The sequence below is a fragment of the Tamandua tetradactyla genome, chromosome 11 (assembly GCF_023851605.1).
Source record: "Tamandua tetradactyla isolate mTamTet1 chromosome 11, mTamTet1.pri, whole genome shotgun sequence".
Taxonomy (NCBI): Eukaryota; Metazoa; Chordata; class Mammalia; order Pilosa; family Myrmecophagidae; genus Tamandua; species Tamandua tetradactyla.
Genome location: NC_135337.1, coordinates 97,706,033 through 97,731,885, shown reverse-complemented (window position 1 = coordinate 97,731,885; position 25,853 = coordinate 97,706,033). Strand labels below are relative to the sequence as shown.

The window sequence follows — 25,853 nt, the reverse complement described above, 5'->3', positions numbered from 1 at the left end:
TTTTCAGGTATAAAATAATACAAACAAAATAAAATTAAGATTACTTAATATCCAAACACTTAGAAATGACCACTATTAAACTTTTGTTTTGAATAAGGTTCCAGTTTATTTCTTAGATACACAAACAGATGCAATTTAAGTTATTATAAATAGAAAATGTAAACAGTATTTTTTTCTTTATTTTATTTTCTGCTGAACATATTTCACATTAATTCTTCTTTTAAAGCTTAAACTGTATCAATTGGGCATTTGAGATTTTGATTTTATCATTCATTTGCTTATTTCTCATTTTGATCCTCAGACATGGTACAGATTCTTTGAATAACATGCATGAAATACTCAGATCCTGAGCACATTTTTTCCAAGCTGAAAAAGGGGAAGAAAGAAAGGAAATCTTTTTGGAGGAAGTGATGGGAGTACATTCTGGGATGCATTTTCCTGAAGCTCTTCTCTTTGTTCTTTATAAACTAAGCATGCTGGAATTCATTCCCTCTAACAAGGCAAGATGTCATCTTCTTCAACTCTACTCTAATTGCCAGGACCTCTTACTATAATCCTTTCTTCTACACAAATTGCATCTTTATCATCCTTTATGTCTGAGACAAAATTTCCTTGTTTGGTAAACCTTCCTTTTCAACATACTAGCCGATTTCAGACATTTTGTTTCCAATATATAGCATTTAACCATTTAATTTCATGCTGATTTGAAGCTTTATATGAATTATTTGAATGCTTAATTAATTAATATTTTTTCTCCTACTAGATTATATTATTCCTTAGTATAAAACTACTGGATTCACCTGAAATAGAACACTAAATATCTGAATGCTCAACAGTTATTTAGCAAACACAGTTTCTTAGAGTAATTGAAATGCTAGACAACCAAAAATAGAACAAATAAGAATTTGATGTAACAAGATGTTTAGGTAAATTTTCTACAAGAAGAAAGAAGTGTATATAAATTCAAAATCAATAATTTGAGATTTCCTTTTAGGGAAGCACAAAATAGTGTTATGACCGAAATTATGTACAAATAACCGTTTTTTAATTAATATTTAAAACCACTTTTTATTTTCACTCCTTCCAGGGCCTCTTTCACATCTTTGTTCCACAGGCTATAAATCAGAGTATTTAACATGAGAATCACCCGAGTGTAAAGCAATAAGGTCATTTTGACTTGATTTAAGGAATGAGAAGATCTGGACCAGAAATACATGAAGTACAGAGTTCCTCGGAAAATCACAACAGCAGTCAAGTGGGAAGTACAAGTGGAAAAACTTTGAATTTCCCCTCAGCAGAGTGGATCTTTAAAACTGATAGGATGATATAACAATCAGACACAAGAACTCCAGAAATGGCACTCAGTTTAATCAACCAGAAATGATGAATATCACTAATTCATTGATCTGTGTATCTGAGCAAGATAGCAAAGGTAGAGGAGGTAAATCACAAAAGAAATGATAAATCTCATTTTACTCATTCTCTATTATTCTTTGTTTTTGTTCTAAATTTTAGCAAAAATGATCAAGAAAATAGTAAATCCACCTTTAAATTTCTGGACATCCACAAAATTTATCTGTAAAGCAGAAAGTTATTTGTTTCTGAAAATGTTCTTCTATCCTCAGAAAATATCCAGACAAGTGTCACTTTTAAAGAGATATTATTTTCTTGTCAAAATTCTTTTTAAACGTCGGTAACAAAAGTGAGGAACTTTGATTCTAAATCTACATGCCACTCATGAAATATGTGATGTCTTAGCATCTATTGCCTTATGACATTCAGTAAATTTCACTGAACTGAAAGCTCATGCCAGATCAAAATGATGCCAAGGAAACACCAAGTTAGATAGACAAGACAAGAAAATTTAGCACAAAACATCTCAGATATTTGGAAATATTCTAAAATGTTGAAACCTCATAAACCTACTTTAAATAAGAAAATCTTTCTCACAATGCCTCTGATAGCTGAAAAATAGACTGATCACCTTTTATTTTATCTAATGTCTGTTAGGACTTGAATCCCTAAAGCCCCTTCCTTCACTCTATTGTGCTATGTAAACATGGGATAAATTAGATTTCTGGTTCTTATTTTCCCAGGTGAATTCTGCAACTCCTTTAGCAAAGACTAAACTTTTAATTCTTCACTCTTGTCACTAAATTAATTAATATCAAGAGGGGAACAGAACTGATTTTGATAGTATGGTCCTCAGAAACCCTAAATATATACTCCTCCTCCAGTGTAAGGAAGAGGCCTAATGAAACATTTTAGACCTTCTACTTAATTACTGTCATCTCCTTTACTCTGTTCATCCTGTTTCTTGCATTGCTGAAACAAGCTCCTTCAGTTATGTATTTAGAAATATGACAATTTTTCAATGGCAATCTTAAATGTTAGTTTTTAAATTAAGCATGTATGGTTGCTTTCCTTCAACCATATACAGTCTTTCATCATTTCAATTATTTTATGACTGTATAGCATCCATTATACTTATATATTCTTGAATTATGTTTATTTTATTAACAGACCTGTCTATTCTCAATATTGTAAGCTCCCTAGAAGTAAAATCAGGTTTGGCTAATTTTTTAACATCCTGAATCCTGTAACATGTGAACTTGCATCAGTACTTGTTAATTTAATATTTTTGTTAGAAACATTTTGAGTTTGTTAGATTGGTAGTTGATGGATGAGGATGGAAATAAATAGGTATTGCTGCTTTTCAGCAGACATAGATCATGAATACAAGGATGATTCTTAGAAAACCAAAAGCTGAGTGCACATGTTTCATTTTGTTTTTTTTTTAACAATGTTGGTTCCAAAAATAATGTTTGCCACTTTTCTTTTTTTTCCTAAATTGAGAAGTATTATCAGCATTATCAGCATTAAAAGCACAAGCACACACACATTGCCATACACATTAGTGAAAAACTGATTTTAAAAAAATCTGTGACTGAGAAATTTCAGGGTGCTACAAACTGGCTCATGGTAGATGTGGCAGATTAAAGAGAGTTACAAATTATTTGTCATTTCTACTATGGAGACTGTGTCCTTCTCCACTTCCTGTGTACTTGGACTGGTCCTTGACTTTTTTGATGAAAAGTGTAGCAGAACTAACTCCATGTCAGTTCTGTGATTAGCCTTCAAGAAGATACATCTTCACAGACATTTATTGTAGCAGAGTGCATAGTGACCAAAAACTGAAAGCAAAGAATCCCCATCAATAGGGGAATAGATGACTGGATTAGGGTGGTTCCATAATGTGGCATATTATGGAATCATTAAGTGGAATACATTAGCATTCTTCCTATTGAAGTGGAAGAATTTGCAAAAGCCTATAGTTGTAACATCTTTACATGTGGATGAATCATTTTATATACCTGTATGAAAGGAAATTGTCTCAAAGGATATTAAAAAACTGCTAGCAGTTGAGAAAGAAGATGGATAAGAAAAAGATTGGAATTGCCTTTTAATGTGTTTATAATATACTTTTAAAATCTGAAAGTAATAATACCTCTCATTTAAATTTTGAAAAATGATCAAATAAAAATTTAACTTAGCTTTTACTTGGATAAAATTACATGCAAAATTCTAATTCAAAAATTTTAACCACTTGACTGGTCCATTTGTCAAGCAACTGAGGAAACCTGCCCTGAGACAGAGCTGCAGCAGAGCACAGTTGTGGGGCTTGGCAGATTCTTGAGGAAAAACCTGGATTTTTTTTCTCTGTTTCATGGTGAGATCCAGACCTTGAGACAGACTTTGGTTGCTGGTTGGGTAGCACCCTGTACCCGGACCAGGGCACACACCAAATTCTGCATAGGAGTCTCGTGGGTAAGAAGAGGAACTCCATTCACAGGGAAAAAGCTGCCTTGGGGAATCCAGGGCACGGTGATGAACCCTTTGGCCCAGACCCCAGCATTGTAGGGGGTGTCCAGAGTAGCCCACAGACATTGGCTACCAGACACCTCCAGCATACACTTGGGGCTACTCTATAGTGTTGTCTGGAGACCCACCCTTAAGTTCACTGTCTTCTGATGACTCTGATCTTTCCATGGGTGGGTAAATCTGATGAGGTAGCTGTGCATGCCTGCTTGCCCGAGCTTCTCAGTTGTGAACTCCACTCTCCTCAGGAAAGCATCACACCTCATGCTGAAGCCAAGGAATAGGATCTCTTCCACAAGCTCATTGAGGGCAGAGAGAGCTTAAGGCAGTGCCAGGGGGATATGGTTCCTTACAGGTCCTCAATGGATGCCCCCAAGAGAGGTTCTTGGCATCCCACACAGGGCTTCCAGGCTGAAGCTCTCAGGCATAACTGGCTGGTGACAAGCATAGGTCAGGGTTACACTGCCCAGCAGGTCCCAGGCTCACACTGTGCAGGGTGGAGCAGGGATGTGACAACCCAACAGCCAGGTCTGGTAGCTTTACAGAGAATGCTGGGAAGTTTCCTACCCAACTCTAGCCTCTCCTGGTGGCCCAGGAGACCAAGGAGTACTGGATTTTAAGACTGCACCATGGTGAGAGCCACTTTGGCCCAGGCCTAGCACTGCATCTGTGCCTTTGGTCAGCCACATTCACTGCCACCAGGCAGTAACAGTGCCGATTACCAGGGAATACCTCCAGGTCCGAGGGGCAGAGAGGGCGCACCACCTGGGTGGTCCCTCCCCTAGGATCCTGCCTCCGCAGTTTTGGACATGGGGTTTGAGGCTCTCCTGCTGAGCAGGAAGGCCAGGCACAGGAGTGCCTCTTGTACCTGGACCTCAGCTGCCAGCCAGACTGAGCTGGCCCCCGGGGCTAGGAAGGCCATTGTGTCATAGCCCCTGAGCAGAATATAGTGATGCAATGTGGCCAGACCTGTAATGTCCACTTGTGGGGAGCCTAAGTCCCAGTGCCTGGACAAATGGACCTCAGGGCAATAATTGGAAGTCTCTAGGCAACCAAAGGCCAGAGGTGCCTGCTGCTCTTTTAAGGTGACTCCCAGGGAGGTGGGGAAGACCTGGTGGAGGAAGGTGGGGCTCTCACAGGCAAGGCTGCAGGCAGCAGGGTGCAGGAGCAGAAGGGCAGGCAGGAGGTGGAGGCTTTGGCTGGAATGCTCTGCACAGGCACAGGCCCTGCTCTGAGACCATCATCAGGCTGTAGCCCACCTCCTTGCAGGAGGCACAGCAGGCCTTGGGCACAAGGGCTCCCCATGAGGATCCAAAAAGGCTGTGACATCCCAGCTTCTGCCAGCACACACATACACTTACACATATATGCACACATAAGATATATGCTAAGATTGATAAAATTAAAGTGATTCTAAATCATATTTTTGATGCAAATCTATGAAAGCATAATGATAATATATCTTACATTTGTGTATTAGTGTACAGTTTGCAGCACACCTTTATCCAAATTAAGTCACATTATTTCTATACCAATCTATATACTCCTCATGACAATCTTTACTACTTCTGACATAGATCAATGAATTAATGTAAGTGTTGGAAATCATGGTTCTTTCAGTTAGTTTTTCCAGATAAAGCAAGTCTTCTGATAATATTTTTTGTCCACATTATAATTAAACCCTGTGATAGAGAACATTAAGTGAGAAATGCAGGTAATAAATACACCCTTTTGTCCTTCTCCAAGTTATCACAATGGTGGAGGAGGCAGTGCTTTTGCAAGTTATTGGAGATAACATTCCCATTTCCTCATTTACCCCTCAGGCCCTTTCCACCTTCAATAAACAACCCTGTATGTCACTGACACAGGAATGGACAAGTCTGTTATCTGGAACCCACTGTAGCAGGAACACTCTATCACTGGAAATGAAGATGGAAGAATTCCAAGAGCAATAGGTTAAAGTGACAGATAGAAATATGTCAGGGCTAACCACACCTCTCTTGGAAAGTTGCTGTTGCTCAGGTGAGATAATAAAGAATATTTAAACCTTATGGTAGGGAGCTGGTAGTACAGGTAACAGGGAAGCTGGAAACAGAGGTGGTTTACTGTGTGTCTTCCTCTACTTGAGCTTACTAGAGCTCACGCGGCTTCTATTCACAAACAGATGCAAGGATATTGATAAATGCTTGAAAATAAAAGTCTGTGTAAAATTCTATATCCTTCTTTATTTTTTAAAGAAATGATTTTACTGGAAACAGGGAAAAAGGTCTGAAGAACTCTAAAATATAAAGCATCACCAAAGCAGACAGATACTACCTATTCCAGAAAAAGTAACTTGTCTTTGATATAGCTGTATTCACATGCATTTTGGCATTGTTCCTTAACTGTGTTAGGTCATATAAATATCTCTATGCCTGGGAACTTGGCGTTCAATTCTCAGGAACAACTGAAAGACACAATCATGCAACTTATAATCTGGTATACCATACAGGTGGATGACTAAGAAAGAAATGCAGATCTTTACCATTATATTTTTATTTCTGTCTACACAAATGATTAATATTTTAGTTGATAAACAATAATTATATGCTTTCTAGTCAACCAATATTTATTATTCTTCACAGATCTTAATATTAGGATATTGTTTTAATTCCATATTGCAAACACATATACATGCAGACACATTTATGTGCACCCATTAAATAAATTGGGATAATAAAGGAAGATTTTTTACGAAGATAGAAAAATCTAACTGTAATTATACTGCCTAGTGATAACCTATTTTTCTTGTATATAATACCAGATTTTTAGTTTTTTACCAATATGAGGACATCAAAAACACAATTACATATAAAATATTATGGATAGAGGCATTGCATTCCTTTCTATTGATGTATATTAATTTATTTTATCCATTCTATGGTTTGTATATGATTGTCTATATTAAAAAGAAGACTGGTGAATATAATTATATATGGGTAATTTGTCATTTCCAGGTGTTTCTTTCAAATGAGTTTTTAGAAATGGAGTTGAGACAAAATTATTTGCTTTCTAATATTAGAAAGTTTTGGAGTTCTAAACAAATGCTAGGTACTTTTCATATACTATTTAATATATAACCAGAAACTATCCAATATATCATATATCCAAAGTTTTCATTACCAACCCCATTTTGCAGATATAGATAATAAAATCTAGAGACTCACAGACTGAATTTTCTGGACTGCAAAGCCCCTTGCTCTCAATAAGTCCTAAATACAGATTATTTTATTTAATCTCATAGAAGGTGAATGTGGGTTTATATTAAACTATTTGGGTGGAATTCAAAATTAACATTCCACAATTTTTTGTTTACTTGTTTCTAAGTGAACAGAGAAAGCATCCAAGTACCATGTCTAAACCAAGGCAGGTCTCCAGGATAGATGATTGGGGGCTGAGTGCAGCATAAATGAAGGGCTGCTGTATTGGAGGTAGATGGCTTTATTCATTTCCATCGAAGACTGAAATATTAAAATAGTGATGAAGAGCAAGTGACATTGAAGGGCATTATATTACACAATTCCATGGTGTAAATAGAAACTATGGAAAAGGTGTCTTTGAATGTATACAAAGTAGCAGCCTAGGGGGACACTCTCTGAATTGTTCATGTATGTAATGGTATTTTATAATATGTGAATCATTTCCATATCAACAAGCACAGATTGCCATGTGTTCATGAAACATGCACTCCATATTTACATATAAAAATAAAGTACAAAAGCCAAGTACACACCCCATAAAACTGTCTTAATTTACTTGATTTATTTGCCACTAAATAGTCAATGTGAAATTTGAAAGAAAAAAAAAGATTAGGCATAGACCATTTTATGAATTCCAACACTGAAGATCTTTTCCTGTTTCTTTTAAAACCCCACCTGGGAAAAATAAATTAATTAAAATTAAAAATAAATTTAAAAAAAGGAAAAAGAAAATTCCAGTTGAGTAAAGAAGAATATGGTTTTGTTGTTGTTTATCTTGCTTTCTATAACATCTCATGACGTTAACATCCATGAAATTAGTCTATTATTAATTTTGAGGGAAGTGATTTAGATGAATTTTAATGTTCTTTCACATTTTATTGCCATTATGTGTGACACTCTCCATACTAAATTATCAAATGATTCTTGTGGGAAAGAGTGTTGAGGCAAAGCTCAAGCCACCTGTGTAATCACTAATAATTGTCTACCAGGTAACCACAGAAACATGATATGTTTGTGACACCCAAGAGCTTTACTATCATCATCTCTTTCTCTAGTGCATATTGGGAGGGGATGGGGTCATCCTTGTTCACCTTCTTTTGATTTCTATCCAGACTCATTTTCACTTCACATGTTTCTATGTGTCCAGGTACATCACACCCATTAAGGATACACTCCCTTTAGGGAGGACCCAGACTTAGCTTCCTATTTAGGAATTTAGATTTAGCCTCTACCCATCATAGAGGCTCACTGCCCTCCAGCCCTCTCCCTTAAAATCCAAGCTTTCATAGCTGCACCATATATTACAAATTAAATATCTTAATTGGTTTTCCAATGGGATTTGTGTTTTACATCAGAATGGCTCTCTTCTAATTGAAATGTAGGCAGCAGAGAAAAGCGAATGAGAAACATACTTCTATGTTTAAAGCTTTTCTGGTGACCTAGCTGCTGCCACTAGAATAAAACTATGTAGCCAACTAACTATATACAAGACCACCTTCTTCAGAAATTGCTACCTGCCCTGATGCTTGAACTGTTATAAAACAGAGCTCATTGTATGATATGAGTATGAAAGTGCATTGTCTCCCTTCTCATGGAAAGTGAATAGAAGTGTCCATGCATTGATAAAGACATTATCATTCTACTAGCAAAGCAGCACATTTTGAGTAACATAAAATGTGATTACTGATTGATATATTTCATGAAATTCATGGTCTTCATTAAATTTTTAAAAATATTTGAATACTTATTGTATATAAGAAACTACTAGAGATTGAAGAAAAATTGAATTCTTAAAGTCCAATATAATAGTAAATATACCTTTTTTCTGGAAACCTTTCAGGGAATTATTATATAATTATTATACACAAAGTCAATTTTTAGGAAATGAATCATCCTTGTATCCAGAACCCAGACTACAAAACAAGACTTTAATAATCAGCCCAGATATCATCCACACATCCCATCAAAAATTGGCATCTAATGCAAGAGATTAGTTTGTATGTTTTTGAACCATGTGGAAGTGAAATCATACTGTTTTTATACAATTATCCTTTCCTTTTTTCACTAAAGTGTATATTTGTGAGGTTCCACCATTTTGTTGTTTGTTGTGTTGGTTTATTTATTCTCATTGCTCAGTAGTAGTGCAATGTACTGTATACCATAAGATACTTATACAGTGAGAGCAGGGATCAGCAAACTACAACCCATAAAATTTTACTAAAATACACTTATCCCAATTCTTAACATACTGTCTTTGGTTGTTGCAATGCAAGGTGTCATGGTTAGTGACAGGTGTCAACTTGGCCAAGTTATGGTACCTGTTCATCTGATTGGGCAAGCGCTGGCCTGTCTGTTGCAATGAGGACATTTCATAGGATTAGGTCATGATCACGTCAGCTACATCCACAGCTGATTCCATTTGTAATCAGCCAAAGGGGAGTGTCTTCTGCAATTAGTGATGCTAAATCCAATCATGGGAAGCCTTTTAAGGAGGACTCAGAGGAGACAGGTTCCATTCCTGCTTTGGCTGGTGAGCCTCTCCTGTGGAGTTCATCCAGGCCATCCATTGGAGTCATTGGCTTCGCAGCCTGCCCTGTGGATTTTGGACTCTGCGTTCCTACGGTCACGTGAGACACTTTCATAAATTTTATATTTGCAAGTGTTCCCTGTTGATTCTGTTTCTCTAGAGAACCCTAACTAATACATCTTGGTACCAGGAATGGTTCTTAAGGAACAGAATCTTAAAAATGGGTTTTTATGAATGGTTTTCTACTCTGACTGGGCTCAGAGACACTAAGGACTCTGATTCCCCTAATCAGAATGACACTCCCAATCCATGGACTGAGTTGGCAGAGAAGATAGTCAAAATATCATCATTTGATTCTCATAATGCTTCGCTTGTACGAAGCCAGACTCTGGGGGATAATGTTTTTGACACCTTTACAGAGTTTTGTAGAAATAAGAGTTATAGAGATGTTGGTTGGTTGTTGTTAGATACACTGTCTACATTAAAGGGTGAAAGGGATGGGCTTAAGGCTTCAAACAAGAAGCTTAAGTGCCTTCTCAAAGATGTAGAGGTTTCTATGAGTATCCTGAAGGAAAATTTTATTTCCTGTAGCCGTAGACTTGAGATCTCTGAAAATCAGACTCAGAATCTTATTGTTAGAGTAGCAACTTTACAACGTAAACTGAAATCTCAGTCTTGCATGGTGTCTGCTGTTAAAGTGAGGGCATTGATTGGAAAGGAGAAGGACCCTGAAAAATGGGATGGTGACATATGGATTGATAATGATGTTGGGGGTGAGGTTGAAACCCTATACCATGCTGAGCCTTCTTTAGATAACCCTGTAATAGTCTGCCCTGAGGACATAGCCACCCCACCTCCAGCCTGCCTTGAGGAATTGGCCATCCAACCTCCTCCTGAAGGGATTAACCCTAGAGTTATTAATCCTGTTTCACCAGATGAAACTGCAAATGAAAGCCCTGAAGCAAATGGCTTGGAAGATATTTCTAATTCTTTTCATGACCCACCCCCACCACCCCTCATTTCTTCTAGACCTATAACTAGACTCAAGTCCCAACAGGCCCCTAAAGGTGAGGTACAAAGTATCACACATGAGGAGGTACGTTATACTCCAAAAGAACTGTGTGAGTTTTCCAATTTATATAGACAGAAATCAGGGGAATATGTGTGGCAATGGATTTTAAGAGTGTGGGATAATGGTGGGAGGAATATAAGGCTGGATCAGGCTGAATTTATTGATATGGGCCCACTAAGCAGAGATTCTACATTCAATGTTATAGCTAGAGCAGTTAGAAAAGGTGTTAACAGCTTGTTTGGGTGGTTGGTTGAAACATGGATCAAAAGGTGGCCAACATTACCTGAGGTTGAAATGCCAGAACTGCCCTGGTATAATGTAGATGAGGGGATCCAGAGGCTTAGAGAGATTGGGATGTTAGAGTGGATTTATCATGCAAAGCCTGCTCTTACACCCCAGGAATGTCCAGAAGATGCACCTTTTACCAGAACAGTGAGAAATAAGTTTGTGAGACTAGCACCATCATCCCTCAAGAGCTCTGTGGTTGCACTTCTCTGTAGGTCAGATATTACTGTAGGAACTGCTGTCACTGAGCTGGAGTCCTTAAACACAATGGGGATGACAGGATCCCGAGTTGGCAGAAGCCAGGTAGCAGCACTTAATCACCAAAGACAGGGTAGACGTGGGTATTATAACAGACAACAAACTCAAAGGAGGCATCAAAATTATATGACACGCAGATATTTGTGGCATTGGCTAGTAAATCATGGGGTACCTAGAAATACAATAGAGGGGCAGTGATTTGTTCTAACTGGAATAGACACATACTCTGGATATGGGTTTGCTTTCCCTGCACGCAATGCTTCTGCCAAAACTACTATCCGTGGGCTTACAGAATGCCTTATCCATCATCATGGTATTCCACATAGCATTGCTTTGGATCAAGGAACACACTTCACAGCAAATGAAGTGCGGGAATGGGCACATGCTCATGGAATTCTCTGGTCTTACCATGTTCCCCATCATCCAGAAGCAGCTGGATTGATAGAACGGTGGAATGGCCTTTTGAAAACTCAATTACAGTGCCAACTAGGTGGCAAAAACTTGAAAGGCTGGGGTAAGGTTCTCCAGGAAGCTGTGTATGCTCTGAATCAGCGTCCGCTGTATGGTGCTGTTTCTCCCATAGCCAGGATCCATGGGTCCAGGAACCAAGGGGTGGAAATGGGTGTGGTGCCACTCACTATTACTCCTAGTGATCCACTAGGAAAATTTCTGCTTCCTGTCCCTGCTACCCTGAGTTCTGCTGGTCTACAAACAGGTTTTAGTTCCAAAACGGGGTGTGCTTTCTCCAGGAGAAACAACAGTGATACCACTGAACTGGAAGTTAAGATTGCCACCTGGCCACTTTGGGCTACTTATGCCTCTGGATCAACACACCAAGAAGGGGATTACATTATTGTCTGGGGTAATTGACCCTGACTATCAGAAGGAAGTAGAACTGCAACTACATAATGGAGGTAAAGAAGAGTTTTCTTGGAATATAGGAGATCCCCTGGGGCGTCTATTAGTACTACCATGCCCTGTGATCAAAATCAATGGAAAACTGCAACAACACAATCCAGGCAGGACCACTAATGGCTCTGAGACTTCAGGAATGAAGGTTTGGGTCACCCCACCAGGCAAAGAACCACGGCCAGCTGAAGTGCTTGCTGAGGGGAAAGGGAACATGGAATGGGTAGTGGAAGAAGGTAGTGATAAATATGAACTTTGACCACGTGATCAGTTACAGAAACGAGGACTGTAATGCTGTTTTGTTTGTGTTATACTATTTAAGTTGTAAGATATCAAGTTGAAGAATGAATGTTGCCCAAGGATTTGCATGCTATTCTGGAGAGATTTAATGTGTTTCCAGTTATATGCAGGACAGTTGAGTATTGTCAGGTAAAAGAAAAAATGTGTGCTTATTTGTTTTCATTTGGAAATTAAGTATGGTCTAAGGTATAGGTGCCAAGTTGACAAGGGGTGGACTGTCATGGTTAGGGACAGGTGTCTACTTTGCCAAGTTGTGGTACCTGTTCATCTGATTGGGCAAGCGCTGGCCTGTCTGTTGCAATGAGGACATTTCATAGGATTAGGTCATGATCACGTCAGCTACATCCACAGCTGATTCCATTTGTAATCAGCCAAAGGGGAGTGTCTTCTGCAATTAGTGATGCTAAATCCAATCATGGGAAGCCTTTTAAGGAGGACTCAGAGGAGACAGGTTCCATTCTTGCTTTGGCTGGTGAGCCTCTCCTGTGGAGTTCATCCAGGCCATCCATTGGAGTCATTGGCTTCGCAGCCTGCCCTGTGGATTTTGGACTCTGCGTTCCTACGGTCACGTGAGACACTTTCATAAATTTTATATTTGCAAGTGTTCCCTGTTGATTCTGTTTCTCTAGAGAACCCTAACTAATACACAAGGGAAAATTGATGACAGAGGCTCTATAACCTACAAAACCTAAACTATATTTATCTGACCTTTAAAAAAATCAACTCTGAATCAAGGTGTTAACAGAGATCTGACATTTTCAGTTGTATAGTCTTGCATATAATGATACTGTGAAAATTTCTGTCATACCTTTGGTTGGATTTTCACTGCTTTTTCTTGGATATAAAGCTAGGAACCCAATTTTTGAGTTTGACATGTTTATGTCCAGCTGTAGTAAATAATACTATATAGCTTTCAAAACAAGGATGGCAAATCTCTATTGTCCTACTTATGTGTGATAAGTAAGACATATACTCACCAATAGTTGTTAGCTTTAATTACTGTCGTTTCGACCATTCTGTTGAGTCAGGATATCTCATTGAGCTTTTAATATTTACTTAGTTGAACAATAATGAAGTCGGAAAGCCACTGCTATGAATATCTATGAATGTAAGAATATGAATAAGAGACCAGGTAAAAGGGCAGTGTTCAAAAGTATTTAGCCTTGGACTTCCAGAGAAGATGGTGGGGACTTCCGGAGAAGATGGTGGCTTAGTAAGACATGCGGATCTTAGTTTCTCCTCCAGGACAGCTACTAGGGGAGTAGAAATGATACAGAACAGCTCCCAAAGCCATGACAGAGATAAAAAAGACAGCGTACCCCATCCTGGAATGGCTGGCTGGCTGAGAGAACCCGCTCTGGTAAGATCTCTGAGGGGCGCGGGCTTCACCGGGCGGGGCGGCAGGCAGCCGGCGTCACTCCCTTCCCCCTTCCCGGGCTGGCTGGGAGAATTGGACAGGTGGTCCCCTCAAACCACGGTGGCTGGCGCCTACCCCACGCGCGGCCCCCAGACCAACTGAGAGAATTGGATCGGAAATCCCCAGGCGGCGGAGAACGGTGATGGGGGGCCCCTTCCAAACCCGTGACTCCCTGGGAACGTGCACTCTCCTGGGCGGGCCGCTGCGGCTGGCGCCCTCCCGCCATGCTTGGCGCCCCAGACCGACTAGGAAATTCGGATGGGCACTTTCTCGGGCTGCAGCGGCCAGTGACCCTCCCCGCGTTCGGACCCCGGGCCGGCTGGCACTCTTCCAAGCCGCTTCGGCTAGCGAACCTCCCAAACGGCGAGAGTTTTCCAAAGTTAAAGGACCCACAGCACCTTTTACTGGTGGAACCCGCAGACAAATGTGTGCCACGAGCACCACCTACTGGGCAGGATAAGAAAAACACAACCCAGAGATTTCGCAGAAAAATCTTACAACCTTGCAGGGTCCAACACCCAGGGAAATCTGACTAAATGCCCAGACGCCAGCAGCAGAAGATAACTGTCCACGCTCAGAAGATTGAGAATATAGCCCAGTCAAAGGAACAAACCAATAGCTCAAGTGAGATACAAGAGCTGAGACAACTAATGCTGAATATACGAACAGAAACGGAAAACCTCTTCAAAAATGAAATCGATAAATTGAGGGAGGACATGAAGAAGGCATGGGCTGAACATAAAGAAGAAATAGAAAAATGGAAAAAACAAATCACAGAACTTATGGAAGTGAAGGATAAAGTAGAAAAGATGGAAAAAACAATGGATACCTACAATGATAGATTTAAAGAGACAGAAGATAGAATTAGTGATTTGGAGGATGGAACATCTGAATTTCAAAAAAAACAGAAACTATCAGGAAAAGAATGGAAAAATTTGAACAGGGTGTCAGGGAACTCAAGGACAATATGAACCGCACAAATATACGTGTTGTGGGCGTCCCAGAAGGAGAAGAGAAGGGAAAAGGAGGAGAAAAACTAATGGAAGAAATTATCACTGAAAATTTCCCAACTCTTATGAAAGACCTGAAATTACAGATCCAAGAAGTGCAGCACACCCCAAAGAGATTAGACCCAAATAGGCATTCTCCAAGACACTTACTAGTTAGAATGTCAGAGCTCAAAGACAAAGAGAGGATCTTGAAAGCAGCAAGAGAAAAGCAATCCATCACATACAAGGGAAACCCAATAAGACTATGTGTAGATTTCTCGGCAGAAACCATGGAAGCTAGAAGACAGTGGGATGATATATTTAAATTACTAAAAGAGAAAAACCGCCAACCAAGACTCCTATATCCAGCAAAATTATCCTTCAAAAATGAGGGAGAAATTAAAACATTCTCAGACAAAAAGTCACTGAGAGAATTTGTGACCAAGAGACCAGCTCTGCAAGAAATACTAAAGGGAGCACTAGAGGCAGATACAAAAAGACAGAAGAGAGAGGTATGGAGAAGAGTGTAGAAAGAAGGAAAATCAGATATGATATATATAATACAAAAGGCAAAATGTTAGAGGAAAATATTATCCAAACAGTAATAACACTAAATGTCAATGGACTGAATTCCCCAATCAAAAGACATAGATTGGCAGAATGGATTAAAAAACAGGATCCTTCTATATGCTGTCTACAGGAAACACATCTTAGACCCAAAGATAAACATAGGTTGAAAGTGAAAGGTTGGGAAAAGATATTTCATGCAAATATCTTTTCATACAACCAGAAAAGAGCAGGAGTGGCTACACTAATATCCAACAAATTAGACTTCAAATGTAAAGCAGTTAAAAGACACAAAGAAAGACACTATATACTAATAAAAGGAACAATTAAACAAGAAGACATAACAATAATAAATATTTACGCACTGAACCAGAATGCCCCAAAATACGTGAGGAATACACTGCAAACACTGAAAAGGGAAATAGACTCATATACCATAATAGTTGGAGACTTCAATTCACCACTCTCATCAATGGACAGAACATCTAGACAGAAGATCAATAAAGAAATAGAGAATCTGAATATTACTATAAAGGAGCTAGACTTAACAGACATTTATAGGACATTACATCCCACAACAGCAGGATACACCTTTTTCTCAAGTGCTCATGGATCATTCTCAAAGATAGACCATATGCTGACTCACAAAGCAAGTCTTAACAAATTTAAAAAGACTGAAATCATACACAACACTTTCTCGGATCATAAAGGAATGAAGTTGGAAATCAATAATAGGCAGAGTGCCAGAAAATTCACAAATACGTGGAGGCTCAACAACACACTCCTAAACAACGAGTGGGTCAAAGAAGAAATTGCTAGAGAAATTAGCAAATACCTCGAGGTGAATGAAAATGAAAACACAGCATATCAAAACTTATGGGACGCAGAAAAGGCAGTGCTAAGAGGGAAATTTATTGCCCTAAATGCCTATATCAGAAAAGAAGAAAAGGCAAAAATGCAGGAATTAACTGTCCACTTGGAAGAACTGGAGAAAGAACAGCAAACTAATCCCAAAGCAAGCAAAAGGAAAGAAATAACAAAGATTAGAGCAGAAATAAATGAAATTGAAAACATGAAAACAATAGAGAAAATCAATAAGACCAGAAGTTGGTCCTATGAGAAAATCAGTAAGATTGATGGGCCCTTAGCAAGATTGACAAAAAGAAGAAGAGAGAAGATGCAAATAAATAAGATCAGAAATGGAAGAGGAGACATAACTACTGACCTCACAGAAATAAAGGAGGTAATAACAGGATACTATGAACAACTTTATGCTAATAAATACAACAATTTAGAGGAAATGGATGGGTTCCTGGAAAGACATGAACAACCAACTTTGACTCAAGAAGACATAGATGACCTCAACAAACCAATCACAAGTAAAGAAATTGAATCAGTCATTCAAAAGCTTCCTAAAAAGAAAAGTCCAGGACCAGACGGCTTCACATGTGAATTCTATCAAACATTCCAGAAAGAATTAGTACCAACTATCCTCAAACTCTTCAAAAAAATCGAAGTGGAGGGAAAACTACCTAATTCATTCTATGAAGCCAACATCACCCTCATACCAAAACCAGGCAAAGATATTACAAAAAAAGAAAACTACAGGCCAATCTCTCTAATGAAAATAGATGCAAAAATCCTCAATAAAATTCTAGCAAATTGTATCCAACAACACATTAAAAGAATTATACATCATGACCAAGTAGGATTCATCCCAGGTATGCAAGGATGGTTCAACATAAGAAAATCAATTAATGTAATACACCATATCAACAAATCAAAGCAGAAAAATCACATGATCATCTCAATTGATGCAGAGAAGGCATTTGACAAGATTCAACATCCTTTCCTGTTGAAAACACTTCAAAGGATAGGAATACAAGGGAACATCCTTAAAATTATAGAGGGAATATATGAAAAACCCACAGCTAATATCATCCTTAATGGGGAAAAATTGAAAACTTTCCCCCTAAGATCAGGAACAAGACAAGGATGTCCACTATCACCACTATTATTCAACATTGTGTTGGAGGTTCTAGCCAGAGCAATTAGACAAGAAAAAGAAATACAAGGCATCAAAATTGGAAAGGAAGAAGTAAAACTATCACTGTTTGCAGACGATATGATACTATACGTCAAAAACCCGGAAAAATCCACAACAAAACTACTAGAGCTAATAAATGAGTACAGCAAAGTAGCAGGTTACAAGATCAACACTCAAAAATCTGTAGCATCTCTATACACTAGCAATGAACAAGCGGAGGGGGAAATCAAGAAACGAATCCCATTTACAATTGCAACTAAAAGAATAAAATACCTAGGAATAAATTTAACTAAAGAGACAAAAAAACCTATATAAAGAAAACTACAAAAAACTGCTAAAAGAAATCACAGAAGACCTAAATAGATGGAAGATCATTCCATATTCATGGATTGGAAGACTAAATATAGTTAAGATGTCAATCCTACCTAAATTGATTTACAGATTCAATGCAATACCAATCAAAATCCCAACAACTTATTTTTCAGAAATAGAAAAACCAATAAGCAAATTTCTCTGGAAGGGCAGTGTGCCCCAAATTGCTAAAAACATCTTGAGGAAAAAAACGAAGCTGGAGGTCTTGCACTGCCTGACTTTAAGGAATATTATGAAGCCACAGTGGTCAAAACAGCATGGTATTGGCATAAAGATAGATATATCGACCAATGGAATCAAATCGAGTGCTCAGATATAGACCCTCTCATCTATGGACATTTGATCTTTGATAAGGCAGTCAAGCCAACTCATTGGGACAGAACAGTCTCTTCAATAAATGGTGCCTAGAGAACTGGATATCCATATGCAAAAGAATGAAAGAAGACCTATATCTCACACTCTACACAAAAGTTAACTCAAAATGGATCAAACATCTAAACATTAGGTCTAAGACCCTAAAACAGTTAGAGGAAAATGTAGGGAGATATCTTATGAATCTTACAATTGGAGGCAGTTTTATGGACCTTAAAGCTAAAGCAAGAGCACTGAAGAAGGAAATAAATAAATGGGAACTCCTCAAAATTAAACACTTTTGTGCATCAAAGAACTTCATCAAGAAAGTAGAAAGACAGCCTACACAATGGGAATCAATATTTGGAAACGACATATCAGATAAAGTTCTAGTATACAGAATTTATAATGAGATTGTTCAACTCAACAACAAAAAGACAGCCAGCCCAATTACAAAATGGGAAAAAGACTTGAATAGACACCTCTCAGAGGAGGAAATACAAATGGCCAAAAGGCACATGAAGAGATGCTCAATGTCCCTGGCCATTAGAGAAATGCAAATCAAAACCACAATGAGGTATCATCTCACACCCACCAGAATGGCCATTATCAACAAAACAGAAAATGACAAGTGCTGGAGAGGATGCGGAGAAAGAGGCACACTTATCCACTGTTGGTGGGAATGTCAAATGGTGCAAACACTGTGGAAGGCAGTTTGGCAGTTCCTCAAAAAGCTGAATATAGAATTGCCATATGACCCAGCAATACCATTGCTGGGAATCTACTCAAAGGAATTAAGGGCAAAAACTCAAACGGACATTTGCACACCAATGTTTATAGCAGCGTTATTTACAATTGCAAAGGGATGGAAACAGCCAAAATGTCCATCAACAGACGAGTGGCTAAACAAACTGTGGTATATACATACGATGGAATATTATGCGGCTTTAAGGCAGGATAAAATTATGAAGCATGTAATAACATGGATGGACCTAGAGAACATTATGCTGAGTGAGTCTAGCCAAAAACTAAAAGGCAAATACTGTATGGTCCCAATGATGTGAATCGACACTCGAGAATAAACTTGGAATATGTCATTGGTAACAGAGTTCAGCAGGAGTTAGAAACAGGGTAAGATAATGGGTAATTGGAGCTGATGGGATACAGACTGTGCAGCAGGACTAGATACAAAAACTCAAAAATGGACAGCACAATAATACCTAATTGTAAAGTAATCATGTTAAAACACTGAATGAAGCTGCATCCGAGCTATAGGTTTTTGTTTTGTTTTGTTTTGTTTTGTTTTGTTCTTACTATTATTACTTTTATTTTTTTCTCTATATTAACATTCTATATCTCTTTCGGTTATATTGCTAGTTCTTCTAAACCAATGCAAATGTACTAAGAAACGATGATCATGCATCTATGTGATGATGTTAAGAATTACTGGTTGCATATGTAGAATGGTATGATTTCTAAAAAAAAAAAAAAAAAAAATGGACAGCACAATACTACCTAATTGTAATGTAATTATGTTAAAACACTGAATGAAGCTGCATCTGAGCTGTAGTTTTTTTTTTATATATTTTTGTATTTTTTAGTTTTATTTTTATTTTTTCTCTATATTATCATTTTATTTCTTTTTCTGTTGTCTTGCTATTTCTTTTTCTAAATCGATGCATATGTACTAAGAAATGATGATCATACATCTATGTGATGATATTAAGAATTACTGATTGCATATGTAGAATGGAATGTTTCCTAAATATTGTGTTAGTTAATTTTTTTAATTAATAAAAAAAAAAGTATTTAGCCTTGTGATAATCCCAGTATCTCACTGATGTCCATACCATGCTGTATCAGGTCAACTCCATCTAGAGAAATCATTCCTGTCTTTTATTAAAGAGGTAAACCAACTTTTTTTCCTATCATATGCACCCAATAAAGGAGGGGTTTAAACAGTATTAGAATCATAAGTATTAATTGAGACAAAGGTGGCAGTGGAAAATAATTCAGTGATATTAAATTGAGCCTCTTTTTTACAGAGAGAACTGAAGTCTGTCAAGGGAAAGGGAATTATTAAAGGTCACAGTGAAATGAGTGGTTTTGGGCCCCTGGTTCATTGCCTGTTCCTAAAGAGGGATTTCTTCAAGGAAAGAAATGCTGCTGCTTCTGGCTTAAATGCCTCCCTCCCAGTAACTGGGTCACTGAGCACTATTACTGCCTTTTCTCACGACTGTGGCTAAGAAGGGAACCGCCATCATGTGCCCATCTATTTGCTGTTTTATACACTTAACCAAATCTGTCAACACCATTCTGTTCCTGTTTTTAGGGATTTCAGTGCCAAGGCTTAATAAAGGATTACAGATATAAGAGCATGCCTGCAATATTTACACACTACAAACACATATTGTTAATATTATTTGGAAAAGAGAATACCGTTACTTGTTGGTAAATATATGAAAAAGTGTGAGATACAGAAAAAGAATAAAGGGAGTAATGAAGAATGACAGGTAGACTAGACAAAAGTTTTTTGATGCTATGTTCCTACTGAGTCTGTATAATTTTGAGGTGGATAGGTCACACTATACGCCATATTACCAATTTTAGGAGTCACGAACCTCCTAAAAATATTTCCAATAACTGCTTATTCAGCCTCTGTGCAATTACAAGAAAGGGAGCACAATAACAAATGAGTGAATTCAATTTCTGGCCATATGTTTATAGGGTTTATAATTTCCTTATCATTAAGTCACACCCAATAGGTCTAATAAAATTCATGAAATCAGAGTATTTGTTATTTTGAAGAAGTGATTTAGGTGACAATTTTAATGCCTTTTCACATTTCATTGGCATTCTTTCTGTAATTGATCCTGGTATTAAAACAAAAAAATATTTCTGAGGGGAATAGTATTATGGCAAAGCTCAAACCACCTGAGAAATTGGTAATAACTGTCCACCAGGTAAGCACAAGAAACTGTGCATTTGCATTATCCAAGAGCTTTACTTCCATTATTATGCACTTCTCTAGTGCATACTTGGGGGATATGAAGTCATCCTTGCTCACCTTCTGATTCTGTTCCAATCACATTTTCCCTGTAGGTTTTCCCCCTACTCCAAGGATGGTTAATCCCTTCAGGATACACTCTGTTTAGGCAGGACCCAGATTTAGCTCCCTATACATGACTGTCCCTGCAGATCACATAATCTCACTTCCCTCTAGCTCTCCCCATAAAAACCTGAGCTTGCATAGCTACATCCTGTTTACAAACTGGATTTCAGTTTGCTTATTTAAAAACAAGTGTTGTCCTCCTCAAGTCCTCTCTAATTGACATTTCTTCTGCCTATAATCCTTTCCTTTCCTCCAATTTGCATCTTTGCTCATCCTTCAGATATCTGACAAAATTACTCCATTGAGGGAAATCTTCCTTCTCTGCATACCAAAGTCAGACGTTTCATTTCAGATTTTCATTTGTCTTTCTATTTTGTGGTGATTTGCAGTTTGTTATGAATTTTTGAAAACTTTAACAATTAATGCTTGCTTTTCCACTAAACTACTCATTAGTATAAGAACAACTGGATTCATTATGAAATATTAAGTACTTAAATATGCAAAGCACAATTAACAAACATGCACTACACTTTAGAATAATTAAAACAGTACACAAATGAAAGTTTGAACAGATAAAGTTTGATACAACAAGGCTGTCAGTCAAGTTTATACTATGAGGGAATTATACATATATATAAATTCAAGGCATATAACGAAGCAAAAATACTTAAGGAAATGCACAATTTTGGCACAATTGTAATTTAGTGCAGACACTTTTAAAAATTAGTATTTGAAACAACTTGTTTCTTATGTATTTTCATATGATTTTATGAAAACAAGCACAAGCATATACGCACACATACCCATATATATGTATATATACATACATACACAAATACATATGTATTTATTTAACATAAATATTTAAAACCACCTTTTATTTTTCAGTCTTTCTAAAGTCTCTTTCACATCTTTATTCTGCAGGCTATAAATCAGAGGGTTTAACCTGGGATCACAGGAGTATAAAACAAGGAGGTCATGTTGTCTTGATCTAAGGAGTAGGAAGAACTGGGCTGGAAACACATGATGACCACAGTTCATGGACAATTGCAAAAACAGTCTAGTGGGAAAGGGAGGTAGAGAAAGCTTTGAATCCAATCAGCAAATTGGATCTTGAAAACTGATAGGATGATATAACAATAAGACAAAGGACTGCTGAAATAGTGCTCAGTTCTATTAACCCAAAAATGGTGAATATCAGTTCACTGACCTATATATCAGAATATAAAAGGAGGTAAAGAAGAGCCAAATCACAGAAGAAATGATTAATCTCATTTGACCCACAGAAACATAAGTGGAATGCTAAGGTTGTATGTGTCAGAGCATCCATCCTTCCTACCAGGTAAACCCCAGCCATGAGCATGGATCACACCCTGCTGGACATGTTAACTGCATGCAGCAAGGGATTGTTAATGGCCTTGTGACTCTCAAAGGTAGAGCAGCAGATACTCAGGATCTACAAAGATACAGAAAACACAGAATTGCAGAGCCCATCCAGAAAAGGCAATTGTATTGTTGGTGGTAAAGAGGTCCATCAGTGTCTTGGGCCCAATTGCTGTGGAATAACAGAGGTCACAGAAGTCCAGGTGGCTGAGGAAAGAGTCCATCAGTGTGTGAGGCTGGGAATTCATTCTAGTTAAAATGGTCATTCCAAGGTCTGCCAGAATATTGAGATAAACAATTAAAAGTATGATGAAGAGAATCACTTTGATCTCAGAGTTAGTAGTTATTCCCATAGAAACGAATTCAGTCAAGGAGGAGCAATTTCGCTTGTCCACTGTACTTTATTCTTGTGCAAAACTATTGCAGAAATAATCAAGAAAATGGTATATCAGTGCTTAACTCTCTGGACATCAATAAGCAAGTCAAGAAGTTATTTATTTCTTGTAAAGTTTCATCTTTTTCCTCAGAATATTATTCAGACATGTGTCACTCTCTAAAGCAGTATTCCTAACTATATGACAATGATGGAAATCATCTGTGATCAGAATTGAGAAACTTTGATCTTCCCGTAGATGCTACTCATGAAGTATGTGATTTTCCTCAAATTCCTCAATTTCTCTTGGCCTTCACTTCTTTATATCAGGGGGTTTGATTAGATTAACTTAAATTTCATTCCATTGTCAAAATATTGTGGTGACAACACCATGTTGAAGAGACGAGGCTTGAAGTTACAAGACCAGTGATCTTGTATGTCATTTGGGTCTTATATATTAGACCCAAATGTCTAATATATATTGGCTTATATGGAAAAAACTAGTTTAAAGAACTGGAAAAAAAGAGAATTTTATTATGTTGATAAAGGATGATGCATATTTATTATTCTTTAATAATATGTTTGTTTTCTTTTATCAGTGTTCCTTTTATAGTAGGATATGGGTAATTTCCATGCACTTTGAGACAGCTGTAATCTCAAATTCATTTGAATATATATCACATATACATATACACAATATTCTAAGGCATTTACTATATTCCTTAGACAACCTAGTACAACCCATTTTAATACAACCCCCAAGCTAAAGATCATTAAATAGTAATCTGACCGTTATTTAGGAATAATTGTGAAACTTTATTTTTTTTTATATACTGGGCTTTTGATATGCAATTGGCTTTATATGAAAAAAATAATTTATAAAATCCCTTGTGTGAAAAATTGCATGTGTGATGGTGAGGTAGTTGCAGGCTTGCAGTTGAAGATTGCATTTGGGGAATGAGGTGAGTCTCAGGACCTTAAATCTCATGAGGAATTTCCTTTTGGTCTTAGTATTTTCTTAACTGCATCTTTTACATCTTTGTTTCTCAAACTGTTTATCAATGGATTCAGCACTGGAATGATAATGGTGTAGAAAATGGAGATAATTTTATCAGTGTTGGGAAAATACAGGTAGCTAGGTTGTGAGTAAATAAAGAGAATAGTCCCTTGATAGATGGCCACAGATGTCAGAGGAGAGACACATGTGGAAAAGTTTTTCTTCCTCCCACTAGAAGAGCAGATCTTTAAGACTGAGAGAAGAATAAAGAAGTAGGAGACAATGATAACTTGTCAGATAACTTCCACAGAGCTGTCATATGTGGAGAGCAGCCACTCATTAACTGAGGTATCTGTGTAAGATAGCTTAAGCAGGGGAGGGAGGTCACCTAAAAAAATGATTAATAATATTTTTGTCACAGTATTTCAGAACAAAGGCAAAGGATGTGTGAATCAGGGAACTCATGTTGCTGCCAACATAAGATAAGACATTCAGCCATGTACAGATGCCCAAGGACATCACAACTGTATACAGCAAAGGGTTACAGATGGTGACATAGCAGTCATAGGCCATGGCCACCAAAATAAAGGATTCAGTATCTGCAAAAGTACAGGAAAAATAAAACTTCAGGGCACAGCCATAATAGAAAATAGATTTGACCTCTGAGAGGAAATTAACCAGCATTTTAGGAGCAACAACTGAAGAATAACAAAGGTCAACAAAAGACAGGTTGCTAAGGAAAAAATACATATGGGGTTTGAAGCTGGGGGAGCAAAGTTTGGGGCGGCCCTTGTTGTGAGCGGCCCAGCCCCTTGCCGGGCGTCCAGCCCATATCTAACATCATGTTCGTTACTGGCTGATTGTTTCCTTTTAAAGTTTGAGTAGTCAGGACTGCTCCCATGGCATTAAGAACATCTCTGCCCCACAGGTTAACGGGCAGATCCGGCACTATGTAAGGTTGGAACTATCTTAGGCAAAATCCATTGCGTTAATTTTTAAAAATTGTAAAAGTTTTGACATAGCAAATGATTATTCATTTGTCCTTTAAAGTCACTTAATGCTATTTGCCAAGAGGTATTGAAAATATATAGACTTTGAACCTCTTCCTTTGTGAGATCACACACTATGCAATTAGGGATCATGACCTCTTAATTGATAATATCTTTGGTGACCTTTGACTATTAAAGAAATAATCTTTTGCAAGTATGTATTTAAACATTTTTGTCAATTGTTTGGTAAAAAAATTCATTTTAAAACACTGTCTTACTAAAATAGGCCTGTGGGAGATTGCAAGGTAAAGAAAATAATAAAATCAACAGGCTTTTTTAGATCTATTTGAACAAGCTGTCCTTTTTGAATGCATTGTTCAATTAATTGTAACTCTCATTCAGCTGCAGCTGTTAACTGCCTTTTGCTTAATAAATCAGAATCTCCTTGTAAAATATCAAACAAGTTTTGTAACATATGATTAGGAATCCCTAAAGTGGCAGGTAGCAAAAATGAAAGCAGGGTGTCAATAGTGACGTGTATCCATAGTAAATGACCAGATTTTTAAAATTGAATTCATTGGATTGATTAAAAAGGAATGCAAGAATGTGGATTCTTTATAATTGGTTGTGCATTTTTGCTAATTTTAAATTTATTGCATGCAGTTTTTATGGTATTTTCTCACAGTAGCGGCCAAATTTCGGTTTGCTTACATGACGGGGCCCAGTTGGGTCCTCTGGGAACTGGCTAGGGACCAAGAGGAGCTTCCTGGGACCTAGCTATCTTTAT

The 25,853-nt window shown here is 37.6% G+C and overlaps 2 pseudogenes; both read right to left on the bottom strand.

The window, feature by feature from the left end:
• Positions 1-1,048: 1,048 nt before the first annotated feature.
• On the bottom strand, positions 1,049-23,825 carry LOC143649297 (olfactory receptor 5W2-like; annotated as a pseudogene).
• Positions 23,826-24,064: 239 nt separating this feature from the next.
• Positions 24,065-24,827, bottom strand: LOC143649729 (olfactory receptor-like protein OLF1; annotated as a pseudogene).
• Positions 24,828-25,853: the final 1,026 nt, after the last annotated feature.